We start from the raw sequence: 13,669 nt of genomic DNA on the forward strand, positions 1-13,669 counted from the left end.
AACAAATGCTTTACTTATCTATCAGTGATCAAAGTTTATTTTGCACAACTGCTTTCAAAGCAGTTCTACTTATTCAGAAGCATTTGTCACAAACTGAGAGGAAGATCAGAGCCAATGTACTGGGAAACTGTAGTAATCTATTTTTGAAGCCATGAGACTATTTTTTCCCATGTCACAAACATACGTGTTGTTGGTGCTCCCACATTTGTCTAAATACTCAGTTGACTACGTCCCAAATCTACCATGACATAGAATCATAGAATCAGTAAGGTTGGAAGGGACCTCTGGAGATCAGCTAGTCCAACCTCCCTGCTCAGCAGGGTCACCTAGAGCATGGTAGACAGGGTTGCATCCAGGTGGGCCTTGAAGATCTCCACAGAAGGAGACTCCACAACCTCTCTGGGCAACCTGTGCCAGTGCTCCCTCACTCTCAACAGTGAAGAAATTCCCCCTCACGTTCAGGCGGAACTTCCTGTGCTTCAGTTTCTGCCCACTGCCTCTTGTCCTGTTGCACAGGACAACTGAAAAGAGTTTGTCCTTGTCATCTCTCCCCTCATCTACCCAGACAGTCATTCCATCATAGAATGCTATCAGGTTGGTTAAGCAGGATTTCTCCTTGGTGAATCCATGCTGGCTACTTCTGATCACCCTCTTATCCTCCATATGTCTGGAGATGACATCCAGAATGAGCTGTTCCATCAGCTTTCCAGGGATGGAGATGTGAAATGACTGGAAAGCTCTGCACAAGCGAAGCCCAGAACAACACTGCATAACTACAAAGTGCCCCCACGCAGCCATTGCTCCAAACGTACAATCATGTGAAAAAAAAATCTCCCAGATTATTATGAATATAGTTCATTTCTATAATAGCAACTTAGAAAATTTCACATGGGAAGATTTTAACTTCCTCCCTTCCTCACTAAAATAGAAGTTCAAAGATAAAGGAAAAACAAGTATCAAATGTAAAATGAAAGAAAATCACAAATGTAAGTGAAGGAAGGAGACTGTGGACAAGGGTAATACCAAGCTATGACTATCTGTGGAACAAAAATCATCACTAAGGACTCAGCATCTAAGGAGTTACCATAAATTTAGCTAATCTATTTCCAGGTCTTAGGGAAAACACTATACAAAAGAAAGAGGATGGGTAGGAATGGCACAAAAACTTTTGCAAGAACTGTTTATAGATGCTTGCATACATTTACCTCAACCACATGTCACAATAATATACAGGACAAGTCTCAATTCGCAGCTATTACAGTACAGTAAATTGCATTTTGCAGTGGTAACAAGGATAGAAATTATGCAAAGGAAGTTAAAGAACTGAGCTGAGAAGCCAAGTCTCACATGTCTGTCAAACAAAGTATTTTCAAATCAACCATTCACTGGACTAGTAAGCATCTGAGAAGACCCTGCTCAGCAGGGAGTGCAGTCCAGCACAGGGGGAGGAAGAGAATCATCTCCACCATCCGCACCACTAAATACATACAGAAAGGGACAAGCACTGGAAACCTGAGTTCTTTAATTCGGACTTTTTTTTTTAAGCTTAGAGTGATTAGTTTTGAATCCTTCCTGATGTTCTTTCAGCCAATGTTTTTTTGCAAGAGGACGAGCCTGTGCAAGTCGTAAAACAGACTTCGTTTTTCAGTCCCTCTTAGAATGATGAGGCAGTGGTGCTGGAAAACAAGCATTTATCCAGCAGTACGACAATTGCACAGCCCAGCAAAACTGTATATATTTACTTGAAGGAACATCAAGTTAGTTATGAATTCCCCTGACCAGAGAGTAGAGACAGAAAAACTTTTCCCTAAAAACTAAGCATTTTTAAGGCTTTCCTCCCAGACGATGTTATTACTTTTTCTCCTCATGATCTGTATTGTTTCTGCTCTTAGTTTCCACACAATAGAAAGTAAACAAGAAAAAGCAGGAGCAGCTTGAATTTAGCTCCTTCAGAAAAAGCAGAAAGAGAGAAAAGAGAAACAAGAAAGTAGAATCCTGGAAACCCAAAGAAATCTCATTAAAAAAATACAGAAAAAAAAGAGGAAACAGATATATTAAATAGAGTAAAGATGGAAAAATAAAATCATGTATTGCTCTGAGGAAAAGGAAACTTGAGGGAAAACTGAAGGCAGCACAGGAAAATACCAGGAGTCCTAATGGACTCCCTCAAAAAGAGGTAGTGCTCTGCCTGAGGAAGCATGAGGTTTGCCTGATTCTCCATGCGCTGTTCAATAACCATACACTCGTTACAAGTTTAGGGTTTTCTAACCAACTGTATTGTTTAATCACTGCATCTGATAGGTATTCTGTTCTCTTTAACATTGTTCCAAAGATTGCATTGCTGTGGTAAAACAGGAGATACTACACTGCTGACCTAGTATATCAGGTAAAGAAGGAATCTGATAAAACACTAGATCTTTAAAAACAGTCTGAAAAAATTGTTGAGAAAGTCAAAGAGAGCTTTTTCCTTTCCTTTTAATGCTCATTTAAAATTCAGCAGAAAGCAGCTGGAATCCTGGTGCCTACAAAACCCTGGAGAATTCTGAAAGCAGCCACCAGAAGAATTTTAAAATGTCGGCAACTGCAGGATTATCAGTCAGAGTGCAGATAATGGTTTTCTGATTGCACAAATCAATTTTCATCACTAGTAGCAATTATGATTGCTGACGGTAGATACAGCAGACTACGTACAGCGCTGCAAGCAACACATTCTAAGAATATAAACAGAAGGGATGGTGAGAAAACAGAGCTGCTTAATTTAAAACTAACTATGAATCCTTATGGCATGAGGATGTCAGTACCATATAAACACATCTGAAAGACTACATTAGCTCATCTGCTAATCAACTCATTCCTAAGAAGTTCATACCTGAAATGTGTGGGAAGGTAGAGGCCCTGCATCCAAAGCATTATATTCTAAGAAAGTTCAATACATAGAATGAAAGTAGGAAAACAGCTCAGAGTAATACCAAGAAAAAAATCAAGATTCAAAATAAAATGTGAAGAGTTCTGAACCAGCTTATGAAATACAGCCATTTGCATCACATTTATACAGCTAGTATTGAGGCGTATGAATACCCACGTTGTTCACAACAGAACATACTATTCTCACCAGACAGGACTGTTCATAGAAGAAGGCATGCCAAAACAGGCAGAATTTCATGTTCTTAAAAGTTTTGTGTGAGAGCTGCTGCAAATTTCAGATCATTAGATCTGGATTTTGTTTTGGGTTTTCCACATCTTCAGGATTGGGGGTGGAGGCAGGGAAGAAGTTTAAGATGTTCAAAATTTCATTTCCAGTCTATTAGAACATACTGTAGTAGTAAAAGCACCCAAGGAGTGTGCTGAGCCAAGAAGCACCACGAAGAACTCCACACTAATAAACAACAGCTGGATCTGCTGCTTGAAACATATATGGAGTCTCCTTCTGGAATAAAGCAAATGAGTTTGGCGTGACAGCTTTAAAATTTGTGCTTTGAGAGAGAGAAATTTCAAATACTGGTTACAAGACATGTATTAAAGTCATAGCAGGAAACATTCACAAATGGCATATTTGTGAATGGCATCACAAGTAACTTCAAACAGTGGTCTGTGTTTATTGTCTAAGATGAAAACACACAACGAAAGGACAGCTTGTAGCACTCTAGAACTGCCTCTTCCTTTTTTTAAAAAAACTTACCAGCAATGTGCTACTTCAGCATATTTGAATAGCGTAATATTAAAAAGGGCAGAGTAATTAGGCTCATATATCAGTGCACTGTGATCACATCTTACACAGTCTTCTAAATTTTTATTTACCGAAGAGCAACAGGATGGAAGCCCAAAGGCAAGGCTCAGGGCACTCTTCTTCCTGTCTGTAAGCTTATGGAAGACAGGGCTGTACAGTTAGCGTGAAATGAGTCAGTCCGTGCTGGAGTGCAACTGGGAAGCTCGGGGGGAATGTCTTACGCAGGCTTATGTTTTTCTGGATACATGTATTGAGCTGAAATACATCGCCCAAATAGATAAAATGTGTATCTGAAGAGAAATAGAAAACAGAAAACCTACATAAGCTAAGCTATTGGGGTTCAATTACTACCCTCAGAAAGGCATCTGCGCAAGAAAGTAACAGAGCTCTTTTACTGCTTTCCCTGTGCTACTGCAGTCCCACACAGAGAGGAACTGGACGGTGCAGCGCAGCTCCTCCTGAAGCTCACAACCACGGGCAAAGAGGAAAAGGCAAAGGAACTATACAGCGAGGTTTTCCCTCAATGCCAAAATATTGTTTTTCTGCAATAAAGAAAAGCATTTATTCCATAACACGTTGAAAGCTCTGAAGCTCAGCAGTGAAGTTGAGATGGCTTTAAGGATCCTGTTCCAATGCTACACAATTTATATGGATTATTTAGAAACGAAAAGCTCCCTACAGAGCACTGAATTAAGCAGTGCAATCCGCCTGCAGCTTAACTTAACTGCTGGAGATGTTACTCGAGTGTTACCCTAGAAATTTAAGAAAGTCATTTACAGCAAAAGAAGAGCATAATCTTCTGTCTTCGCTAACACAGCAGAAAAACTAGGGATGATCATCCTGTCCCTCTATTCTCACAACTCCATATTCATGTCTCATCAAAAGCTCCCCCAGAATTGTAATCAAAATAACTAAGAAAAAAAAAAAAAACAAGATCTTACGGGAAAGAATATTTTTTCTTGTTTCTTTACCATAAGCTTGCAAGTAAAAATGTAAAAAAGCAGAGAGTTAAAAGCTGAAGGATCAGATTTCAATTTTAAGAGTTTCTTGAAAGAAATATTCATTAACAAGTGCAGGCAGAAGGAAGGAAGAAACCAACATACCATTTCTCTTGAGGAAACTCAGATGTGCAGTAGAATTGAGATATTCATTTTATTAGAGACTTAAAAAAAAGTAGGAGTATTAATCAGATTGTCAAATGAGGATTTTTTTAAAAAATAATGAAGATCAGAAACTGCAACATACAGATAAAAACGTGAAATTCAGTAGTTAGGCATCTAAGTAAGCAAGCAAGTGGGCATTAAAAATCTAATTCAATGAGCTCTGCCGGATGATTTTGAAGTTAAAGTTATTTAAACATCGGTTTTTGGCAATCATGGTTTAATCTTCCGGAGGCTCAGCCTGTTAATATATACAAAATCCACACATACATAAGAAAAGATAAACAAGTTTTACAGGAAAGTTTGCACAGAAGCCTTAAGAAAAACATCTAAAAAACCGTAATATCATTACACGTGCCATAGCAAAGCAAGACTGGGCCAAAATAAATTGCACCCTAAGCAGCTGCCTCCGTTTCCATTATGAGAAGCATTTGCTCAGCACGCATCCATGCAACACGCCACTCGCACGGATGCTTCAACCCCCACCATCCTCCCGTTCTCTCCTACTGCACGAGGGAAATTAAATCTGCCGTTAACAGCTGGAGACGCCTTGGCTCACCTAGAATACGGAGGTGGTCTGTGACGAAGAAAAGTCACAAAGAGGGCAAAGAAGGCAGACGTGCCTGTGGGGAAATGCCGTTTCTCTGCAAAAAGACCACACTTGACTGAAAACGAGTGTGTAACACTTAAAAGTGAAGCAAGCACACTGCAGTGAACACAGGAGTACGTCTTCTCAAAACACTGAGCGTACAGCAAACACCCACTGAGAGCTCTCTGAAATTCAGCAGTTAAAATTTAGTAACGTAATTGAGAGAATGCCTTAACAACAAATACAACTGAAAAGAGTAATCTATACTTATATATTCCGTCAGCTGCAAGAGAAAGGTCAATTTGATATTGTAAATTATTAAGTCTTCAGACTTTATCTTCAGATAAGACTGACAAATACTCTTTTAATGATCAATCATTTGTGAAATATGTATTTTGAACCTATTAAACCAGTCTGTAAGGACTAGATCTGAAAGTCAAAGGCAATTTGCCAACACTTCTTATAAAATCCCACTACAGGAAAATACTGCAATTTTCATATGGGTCAGTTTTATAGGCCACCACAAAAAATTAATGAAGGCACCTTTAGGTAAAGTGCATCATCTCCTCAAAAAACATAATAATAATATGACAGCATACTGAAGCCCAAATGTTATCTTCTGACTTTCAGGAGATACCCCTCAAACTTTTGAAAACCTAGATTTTTAGCATCAGGCATATCTTACATAAATATTTGAGGTATAAAGAAGAAAACCCTAAATTATTAAAAATAAATATATATTTTTAACACTAACTGAATCTTGCAAAGTTACCAAAGATGCTACATTAACTAAATTGTCCATTAATTTGTGAAAAGATATGGCAGACACGGCAATGAAAACGTGGTTAGGTTGGTCCTGCATGCAACTACCTCATTCCAGCAGACCTTCAGGGGATAAGAGGGCATGTGCAAGGGCCACGGCTCCTCAAGCCTGGGCTTCTGCCAAGACTGGTAAATCAACAGTTTACTGTGCACAGAGCAGTGGGCCGTCATTACATATCACAAATGATAAAAAATAACAGTTATGAACTTTACACTCGCAAAATTTACTTGCTATGACTATGTCTCATTATTTTAAATGGTCAAACTTGCAAACATACTCCAAATTCTCCACATGCTGGTGGCTGCAATGAAAAAGTTCACAGATGTGTACATAACTGGAAAAATAATCCATAAGACTCCTCCTTTGTTAAATGTCCAGGTATAGGACACAGAAATATTGATTTGATCATACACATTTTTAACGCCAAAAAGAAAGGATTTATGACAGCTCTAATTAAAACAATTTAAGTGTCATATTAACTGAAATCATCAATGTTATTTCTAATAAGCAGAATGTACATAAAAATACTATAGATACACTATCTGTTTTTAAATATTAATATAAATATTGTAGAATATATTGATTTAAAAATATTTCAAAATACAGGTAATTCAAAATCAGTGATTTCTTGTTTTTGCTTTAAAAACTTGAACTTGAAATTGTGATTCCACCTTAAAAATCTTTTTGAAATTACTAAGTCAATGGGTTAAAATATTGACATCATACCTGTTCTTCAGTACCCAATTACTCTGTTCATTCACAGAGTTCAAGGAAATTCAGAAACTATGCAAACACAATACTGTTTAAGAAAACTCAAAAAATTACTTGTAGTTTTTTTTGAATATGTATACATTTTGCAAGAGCTCGCAGACCAGAGTGACTTCTAAACTAAAAGTAAGTCATTTGTTTCCAGTAAGAAGTGTAACCTTAAAATCTAACTCCCAGAGTAATTTCAGTTGCAGTCTCCGCAATACTGAAATACTTGAAGATTTTGTAGCTGAACAGAACTACTCAGCTAGTTTTTTGCAGTTCTTTTGGTCTGCAGAATCAAGAACAATTGTTAATGTTAATAAGGAACAATTTTAAGTCTTTTGCAACTATCAAACAGTGTTAACAAGAGACAGCCTAGAGTCGCTCTCCTGAGGTTTTCCATGAGCACAAGGAACTGCACGATCTCCACATACTCCAGACCTCTGAAAGAATCTAGCCCTAAAACTGTTTGAACTGCAGAAATTGCAGGGATCCAAAGCAAAGGTTCCTCAACACCTTCCAAAGGGCCATGAGCGGTGACCAGAACGAAAGCACCTTCACCTTCAGCATTGACTCTCTGATCATTAGGGTACAGGGTATTCCACAAGACTTTCCCAACAATGTTTAGTGATGAAATCAAAGAGATTTGGGAACCATTGGTTTCAAAAATTCAAATTCATCCTTCACTCTCATATACCCATCTCCATGCTGAAATTATTTTTTCCCCCCATGCAGGGAATCTAGCAACTCCAGCCTAATCATGAGGTTGTAGGCTAGATCTCAAGGAAAAGGAAAATCAAAGCATAAGTGGGGCTGTCAGACAGTACAAGTCAGTTCCAATAACCCCAGGAACAATATACTGTGGATACACAATTTTCAGAACATTTTGAGGATTATATTTTTCCCAGTGGACTCTTGGACGCAAGTTCCCAAGAGATTAGACTCTTAGTCCCCTTCTCATTTCAATTTTGCCACTGGCCACAAAGACTTCTTGAGCTACATTCAGCCTTTGTATCTCAAATCACACTGACGGTTAAGTACTGACAGGTACAACAAGATGGGTGGGAGGAGGTCAGTATTTTCTGAGGGAGCTCGCAGATGTCACTGCTAAACCACTCTCCATCACCTTTGACAGGTCACAGAGAACAGCAGAGGTGCCTGAGGAATGCAAGAAAGCCAGTGTCACTCCAGTCTTCAAAAAGAGCAAGAAAGAGGACCCAGGAAACTACAGGCCAGTCTGCCTCACCTCCATCCCTGCAAAGGTGATGGAACAGCTCCTTCTGGATGTCATCTCCAGGCACATGGAGGAAAAGAAGGTGATCAGGAGTAGGCAGCCTGGATTCACCAAGGGGGAATCCTCCTTAACCAATCTGATAGCCTTCTCCGATGGAATGACTGACTGGGTGGATGAGGGAACAGCAGTGGACATTGTGTACCTTGACTTCAGCAAGGCTTTTGACACTGTCTCCCATCACATCCTCCTAAACAAGCTCAGGAAGTGTGAGTGGACAGTGAGATGGATTGAGAACTGGCTGAAAGGTAGAGCTCAGAGGGTTGTCTTCAGTGGCACACAGTCTAGCTGGAGGCCTGTAGCTAGTGGTGTCCCCCGGGGGTCAGTGCTGGGGTCAGTCTTGTTCAACTTCTTCATCAATGACCTGGATGAGGGGACAGAGTGCCTCCTCAGAAAGTTTGCTGGTGATCCCAAGCTGGGAGGAGTGGCTGACACACCTGAGGGCTGTGCTGCCCTTCAGAGAGACCTGGACAGGCTGGAGAGCTGGGCAAAGAGGAACCGCATGAGGTTCAACAAGGGCAAGTGCAGAGTCCTGCACCTAGGGAGGAATAACCCCATGCACAAGGTGGGGGCTGACCTTCTGGAGAGCAGCCCTGTGGAGAAGGACCTAGGAGTGCTGGTGGATGACAAGTTGACCATGAGCCAGCAATGTGCCCTTGTGGCCAAGAAGGCCAATGACCAAGGAAGAGTGTTGCCAGCAGGTCAAGGGAGGTGATGCTGCCCCTCTACTCAGCCCTGGTGAGGCCTCCTCTGGAGTACTGTGTCCACTGTTGGGCTCCCCACTACAAGAGAGACATGGAACTACTGCAGAGAGTCCAGCTGAGGGCTACAAAGATGATTAAGGGATTGGAGCCTCTCTCATATGAGGAAAGGCTGCAAGAGCTGGGACTGTTCAGCTTCAAGAAAGAGAAGACCAAGGTGAGATCTTATCAAATGTGTATATGTATCTGAATGTGTATATGTAAAGAGAATGGGTCTACATTCTTCTCAGTGGCGCCCAGTCATAGGACATGAGGCAACAAGCACAAACTGAAACACAGGAAGCTCTGTCTGAACTGAGGAGAACATGTCTGAGCTGAACATGAGGAGAAAATTTCTTTAGTGTAAGGCTGACAGAGCACTGGAACAGGTTGCCCAGAGAGGTTGTGGAGTCTCCTTCCTTGGAGATATTCAAAAACTGTCTGAAAAGGGTCTTGAGCAACATGCCCCAAGTGACCCTGTTTGAACAGAGAAGTAGGACTAGATGATCTCCAGAGGTCCCTTCCAACCATTTTGTGACTCTTTGACCTTGGAGTAAATCACCTTTCATCTGCCAGTCTCTCCCCTCTTAGGTTTTCCTTTTGCTTTGGATAATAGCACTGGGTAAATCTTATCAAAAGTGTGCATATTGCCATAAAGCAAGTAATCTATACTGACAAATACAAGTGATTTGCAAATTACCCAGGAGAGCTACATTACTTTTATAACATGCAACACAATCAGTTTTCTGTGGTGTTCGAGTCTTTTTAAGATTGTGACTCTAAGAAAATAATGAATAAAGTGATTGATGCAATAACCCAAAGAGGAAAATAATCTCATGAAATATAAAGCCATAAAGTATAAAGCTTTGGTACACTGATCAACTTATCCAGCCTGCACAACACAGGAATTGAGGGCCAAACATAAAGAGAAGTTACTATCACTACTCACATTCAAACCCACAACACTCAAAGATTTTATTAAGCAATTAGTCAGATGACAATTGCTGAACAACCAGTCTACACAATTTATACCATAAGCTCTTAAAATGTCAAATGCTTGGGAAGGTTATTCTCAGAATGACTGAATAGTGGTTGGTGCAAGAAATAGGTAGAGGAAAGATAACTAAATTATGCTTTATTCTTATTTTAACACCTAGTATACAAGTACTTCCCCTTTTGTAATTGCTCCAGGGCAGTCAGTGGCTGGATCCACCAAACTGTCATGACTGAGCAAAATTTGTCTCCTGGCACTGCTCACAAACACTGCCCAAACTTTTCCTAGCAGATGCTGATGCCCTCTAGGATGTAGTTATTTTTTTGTATGGATGTACACAGCTGAGGATCCCAAAGCAAATCAGCACTGGAGCTGGAAATAGCACGTTATCCTGACTCCTGCTTTAGTCTCCTTCCCATCCCATCCCATGCAATCCCACAGACCTGTTCAAATGCTTTTGGAAAACAGCTTTACTGTAAAATTAATTTTCTTAATAACAAAAAAAAAAACCCTCTTCACTTTAGCATTCTTAACACATCAGTACTGCTCTAAGGCATAGAACAGCAAAACACTAAACTCACTAAATGAGAAATACAGCCATGTTTAGCGTCATTGCAGCTTTAACCTCTGTTTTACATTTCAAATGAGATCTAAATGTCCTTTAATTATTTATATTAAGAAATAAATATGTGATAGATTACAGAAATTTGACTGCTCCCGCTTCTAATAACGTACACCACAATCAGCCCTTCATTACCCGGGCAAGGGGGACTGGGCTATCCAGAGACATGGATATGGTCCTCAGAGAGCAATGGTTCACGAGAGCTTACCATCTCAGCTGGTGACCTGCACCCAGCCTGGCTCCTAGCATTTTCCTAACACCTCACTTGAGGCCAAAGGCACATGTGGAGCAGTGGAGGATGCAGTGTAGAATCAGAGAGAGCAGCAGCCACCAGTATCACTTCCTCGTTGTTCTTCTCCTAAGGGAAGTACCACCTCCAACCATGTGTGTGAGCAGGACAGACTCATTCTGAGCCAAGTTAATGCCAGCAAGAGCTATTACACGTGGAGCTACATCACCTCCCCTGCACAATGCTGTTAGCACTCCCAGCTCAGAGTGCAAGACATAGGAGCTGGCTCTGCTCCAGACCAAGGGTGGCTTTGTGAAAGGCCTAGCCCTTATAACGTGCCAGACATTGCCTTGCAATGTCTATCCATACTTTTACATATTCTGCATATTGCATTATACATAGTTTGTCAACCAAAAGACAATCTGACCACCTAATTTTCCCAGGATCATTTTCAAGAAGCCTAGAGTAAACCTTACCAAAGTCTGTGATAGGGCTTTAGGATCACAATGTTATCAATTCTGAGTGATGACAAAGTATTTTCTTTCTTCATAGGAAGACACTACATTTGTAAATATCAAATTCTCTTAAACAAGGAGAAAACCAAACATCTGTTGATGGGGGAGGGGAAGACCAAGTCTCCAGTTTCTCTTCTCTAGATATGTATGCATTAAATATATAGTAATATATATGTTTTAAAAAAAACTTTTTACCTCACTTCACAGCTTTTTGCATTCAAATATAATTAATGGTCATAAATTCCAGGAAATATCATCTCCAAAATACCCCTTTAAAGTCTTCACTTCTTACCAGACTATTTATTGCATGGGGATCATCCAAGGTGGAGTTAATAACACGGAAGTTACTGACTCATCTAATCCCCTTGTCATGCACATTTAGTACAGCAAGTTAGAATCTAGTTGTTAAATTCCATTTGTAGCGAGCATGCCCCATCCCAACCTATGGCCCCTGCAATTGCTTTAGGCTCCCATGACACAGAAGAAAAAGTATGAGGTTGAGCTCTGTTGTGATCTTAACTTTCCTCACTGTTGGCAGACAGACAGGCTTGCACTTACACGAGGCATTAAAAATACTGCACTTTAGACATTAAAACTACTGCACTCAAAAGAAAGACATGAAGAACTATGTTAAAATGAAGTTACTCCCTCTCCTCTCCCAAATACTATGGGAGTAAAAGATCAAAGGAAAGCTGTTATTAAAAAGCGTAGGCAAGGGGTAAAAAAAACAGGTACAGCAAATGAAAAACATCAGGAAGTCAAGATTCACAGGACTGAAAAGAGATGAACAAATACAGGACAGAAAAATACTAAAAATAAAAGGTATCATAGTCTGAATTTAAGATCCAATCTCACAAATGCATTGTTTGAAGTGTAAAAATAAAAAAAAAATGTAAACCATTATGTTTTAGTTCCAAATACATTCCCTTATTTTTCATTTTGGAAATAAGCAGCATGTTAAGATACAACATGTCAGCAAGCACTGTCCAATAAACAACATGGCACAAGGCAAAACAGGACAACAATATATGAATTATACTGAAGCAGCAGTACAGAAGTCATAGTTGATGAATTATTATTTCATATTTAGAATGCAGAAGTACATAGTTTTGGTTGTATCATATCCCGCGGGCTATTACTGACGATACTGATAAAAGAAACTATTGATAAAATAAATAATAATAATAATAACAGTATGATAAATAATACTCTGTACCCCAAAGGGGTCATTGGCTCCCCACCGCCAGCCCACTGCAGGGGAAGCGCTTGCCCTCCGAACGAGCCCCCGCGCAGGCTCCCCCCACGCAGAGCCATCGCAGCCCCTGTAGAAACCACCCCACCGGTTTCTGCATGCAGAGGAGTCGCATCAGCTCGCAAGGCTTCTTGCACAGGGTGAGACGAGCAGTTCGGGGAGAGCGTGAAGCCCAAGGAATAACAGATTTACATAGCACACTCGGAAAGAGCAAGCCGTTCCCGCACTGGAACAGGACTAGTAAATCCGACAGGCAGAATTCAAAGCGCAAGTGTTGCACAGAAGAGAGAAAAGGATGATATCAAATTTATTTTTATTTTATAAGATTCTTAGGGTGAGGCTCTGCTCTTAAGCCATACGGTATACATGCGCATGTTCATAGAGCAAAAGTAATTCTTTAATAGAAATCAACTTAATTCATTTTCAAATAGTAGAGAGAGATTCATTTGATTAGAAACAACGAGGATGAGGTAAGTATGTAAAAGCAGACTTCTTTGGAAGGCACAGGTTTATTTCTCCAATTGCTGAATAACATGATGTCGGGATTTTTATCCTTAAAAAGAGGTGAAACTAATAAACTGCTGAACACGTATGAATGTGATACTGCCTGATTCGTCCAATGTTTCCTCCCCATATTAAGACATTTGTTAATCATTCATTCCACATTTTTAATGCTCAATACATTAAAAAGCATGCATTTTCTATACATTCAATTACACACAGAAAATTTGTATTGCTTGATTGGGGAGTCATGATGCCAACAGCTCTCACAGCTTGCCATCTTTGAAGACAGAATCATACTTAATACAACTAGGCTTTTCATCTCGAACTGTAATTACTTTCCACTTCAGAACTACGGTATGAGTTATCTCCCTGTACTTAAGCCTCTCAGTGCCTGGCCAGTTCAGAAAAACCTGACACAGAACATTACAGATTTACTCAAGGGAGTAAGATCTCTGTTAACTGCCAAGAACAAA

At 40.0% G+C, this 13,669-nt stretch overlaps 1 protein-coding gene across 1 annotated transcript in view; it reads right to left on the bottom strand.

Annotated features, from left to right (window-relative positions):
• The window catches only part of DDX10 (DEAD-box helicase 10), a 188,665-nt gene that overhangs the window by 46,212 nt on the left and 128,784 nt on the right, over positions 1–13,669 (bottom strand). The window lies entirely within an intron of this gene.

The sequence above is a fragment of the Rhea pennata genome, chromosome 1 (assembly GCF_028389875.1).
Source record: "Rhea pennata isolate bPtePen1 chromosome 1, bPtePen1.pri, whole genome shotgun sequence".
NCBI lineage: Eukaryota > Metazoa > Chordata > Aves > Rheiformes > Rheidae > Rhea > Rhea pennata.